The sequence below is a fragment of the Pinus tabuliformis genome, chromosome 2_2, assembly GCF_031772625.1.
Source record: "Pinus tabuliformis cultivar Carrire ecotype Pingquan chromosome 2_2, CPIR1, whole genome shotgun sequence".
NCBI lineage: Eukaryota > Viridiplantae > Streptophyta > Pinopsida > Pinales > Pinaceae > Pinus > Pinus tabuliformis.
The window spans coordinates 247,430,181-247,433,968 of NC_142300.1; positions in this window are offsets into that span (position 1 = coordinate 247,430,181).

Consider the following 3,788-nt stretch of genomic DNA (forward strand, 5'->3'; position numbering starts at 1 on the left):
GAGGAAAGGGCCATGATGACAGGGCAGGTGGGGACCAACGGTCTGAATATGGCCAACGTACACTTTGCCAGCTCACCCTCCATCACCAGAAATATCCACAAAAAGTAATAAGTACTCCTCCCTGAGCACTCTCACCACCTTTTCCTTCATTCTCTCCTTGAGACTCCGCTCCTGCAATATTTTCGTGCCCCCATAGCCTCGTAACCATCATTATCCATTGATCTCTCCCATATTCCTGCTCTCGGCGTTTTCTACAGGAGCACTTATAGGTTCTACAGGAGCACCTACAGGAATTCTACAGGAGGGACAACAGTCTTCTACAGGATGGCCAGTGAGTTGTTTTGAAGGGAGAAAACACGGGTTTTAGCACTATTCTCGGGATGAAGAGGTAGGTTCCATGCATACCCCCATTTAATATCAAAATATGCAAGCAGTGGTTTAAATTCGAGGGTGAAATCAAGCCTTTAGGTGGAGGAAATACAAAAAAAAAATCTACTTATTTCTTAAAAAACACAGTCTCTCTATTTCTCTATTTTTCTTCAAGAATTGTTGTCTCCTTCTCCATATTTGGTTTCCATGCACATCCCCAAGTAGTGGACATATTCATAAGAGCAAAGTGGATGAACTTTTTTGAGAAATTCTGAGGGTTTGATGAGGAAATTGCTCAAGAATTTTCCCACTCTTTGGTCCCTCACACCAGAACACATGCCACTGTCACCTTTAGAGGTCTTTCCATGGAGATAACCCCTGAATTTATCAGTAGGGTCACTACCCTTCCTCTTGGGTTGCCTTGGAGTAAGGATGAAAAACCAATTGGCCAGGCTGCTAAGAAAAACTTTTTCCAAAACAATGAAACCCCTGTAGAGGATAAAAATGGCATTAGAAGGGCTAGCATACCATATCCTTGGGATGAGGTTAGTTACCAAATAATCAAATATATTTCCTGTGAGGGGAGGTACAACATTGTCTATGGTTACCACTTTAGAATCCTTCATGAATTAAGGTATGGCATGGACACTCCAGCCCCTCAGAAGCTCAGCATCCCCTACTTCCTCCTGCAGTCTCTCATTGACTCCAGCACTAAAGTTCAAGCAGGAAATTCAGAGCAGCTAGCTCACCATGGGTTAATCAAAATTTTAGTGGAAGAAGCCCTCCATACATTTACACTCCCTATAGCATGGGAAATCTTCTGAAACATGACAGCTGAGGATGACATAAAGACCCTAACCTATGATATCAATCCTACTGGTAGTGAGGAGGAAGAGCAACAAGGGGGAGAAGGTGAAGCAACTGGTGACTTAGCAGAACAAGAAGGGAAGAAGGAAGAAACTAAGATAGAGGAGGAGAAAGCTGAAGAAACAGAGTAAACAGAGACAGAAAAGGAGACAGAAGGAGGAGAAAAAGGGGCAGAAAAGGAGACAGAAGGAGGAGAAAAAGGGGCAGAAAAGATAGAACAAGGAGAAGTGTCCCCTGAGACTCTAGAAAGAGAGGTAGCAGCTGCTCTCACTACCCTCAGTACACCCATCAAGCCAAAACAGAAGAGGAAAAGGTAGGCCTCCATGTATTTCAGGGCTAGGAAGAGCACAAGAATCAAAACAGGGAAACCCTAACCTTCTTCAAAAGTGCCAATTATAATTGAAGATTCACCCTCTGCCCAAGGAAAGGAATCCCCTTCTAAGGCACCTATCACATATGAAAGGGGGACTCCTAAATCTCCCACATGGAAAGAAATGGTAGAACTATAGGACCCAAAAACAATCCTACAGGAGGCACAGACAGTTCTACAAGAGACACTGTCAAAACTACAGGAGATCCAAAAGCTTGAGAAAAGGATAGAAGGATAGCCACAGGGAAAGGAGGAAGAGACAGAGCTACAAGAACCTAATCCTCAGCCCAATCTTGTCTCCTACTACAATCTTCTTGAGGGGGGAAGAATAATTCCACAAAAAATTGCAATTCCACTATTCTTTGAATTAGAGAAAGAGAGAATAAGAACACACAGGTGGATGCAAATAGCCAAATCCAAAGGAGTTGAGGATATTGGCCATATGGAGAACAAACTCAGAGAAATGGGTAGAGATTTGAGTGCTATCAGACACAGAGAAGCAATTACAAGAAACCACCTTGAAACTGAAAATGAATTTCTAAGAAGGCAGCTGCAAGAGAAAGAGACCCAACTGTCATGCATGGCCAACTGGTCCATGGAGGCATTGCAATGTAGAACACCAAAAAAATCTTATGGCTTGTATCTCAAGGTCTAATGGTTGCAATTTCAGATAAAACTTTGGCACAAAGAGGCACAATGCCTTTCTAAGATTATAGGCAGTTTATGGACCTGTGTGACCAAAGCACATCAGAAGATAAGGCAAAGATGGTAGAATTCTACCTACATAACATGGCCCTCACAGACATGAATGTGTGGGATCCCAATGCCAGGCTAGGGGACCTGCAACTAATGGCCATGGCCTGATGGATGAACCATGAAGAGTTAAGGGCAACAAAAATAAGAAGGTTGATGATAAAGGAGCAGAATGAGCCATTAATGATTAGAGCTGAGCCATCAGACCCCATGGCACTCTTCAGCACACATAACCTGGTTGCCAATAATCCTCAGATTGCCCCTAGATATATAAGTGATCAAGCACAAGCCATTGCACACTTTGAGGATATGGAAAGGCTACTTGGGGATGACTGTGTACATGCATGTATGAGGAGATGGAACAACTTACCACACAGTTTGCAGATCAGGGAATATCATTCCCCAATGAGGATGAAGGAGGCATTAAGGAGAGTGCCAACATACAAGCGCTCCATGCAGAGGCTGAAGGTCAATTGGATTGGCCTCAAATTGAGTCCCCCACTGTTACTAGGCATGCTGGAAGGCAGAAGAGAAGAAGAAGAGCAGGAGCAGTGGGAAGAGATAGACAGGAAGGCAGGATTCTATGACAAGGAAGAGGAGACCACATCAGAAGCATGGAATACTAGGGAAGCCACCGGGGCCATAAAAGATGAGGAGATGGACTAAGTTGCTTAGAGGATGAGTAACACTTTTAGTAGGGGGGTGATGATGAACCTCATAAATGGGTAATTATATAGGCTCATTTTACCTCTTAACCTAGTCAAATCAACAATTCTCTTAGCTTATTACATGATTTTATGATTATATTTATGCTTATAGAGTGAGTTGAGTTAGTTATGATGCCATGTGGTCTAACATGTGTTTAATGCAGATTATTGATGATTTTTGAGGTCAAAGTCAAGGATCCAGTGGACAAATGGCAGCAATAACTCGAAGTGGACAAAGGAGAGGACTTATAGGAGGGAATCCCCCTCATTTATTACTCCTCACTTCGAATTCCCCTTCATTCAACTCGGAGTACAAGCAGCCAAGTCATGCACTAGAAGGTAGCCGAGCAAGTGGAGGATGACTGATGATTATCTCGAGTTTTGGGAGCCAAGCCTCCCTGATTTTAAGGAAGCTGTTGGTAGCTTCATTTGTATAAGTAGAGAGGCCTAGGGCCTCACTAGGGTCAGATTTTTGTTGGATTTTTGTTGTACTTTTGCTTATGTAAACTCTGCTCAACTTCGAGCTTATTATTTTGACAGTTCCATGTAATCTTGTTATTGTTTTGGAAATAAAGATGGAATCCTTTTTGAGTTAGCACTGAGTTACCTCAGAGGGCTGAAGCTCTTGGCTTAGGGCCCAATCCAAGCAGCCAAGCTCCTCTTTACTTGTATTTGTATGTTTTATTTCAGTTTGTAGATTAGGTTGTTGTTAGATGAATTTC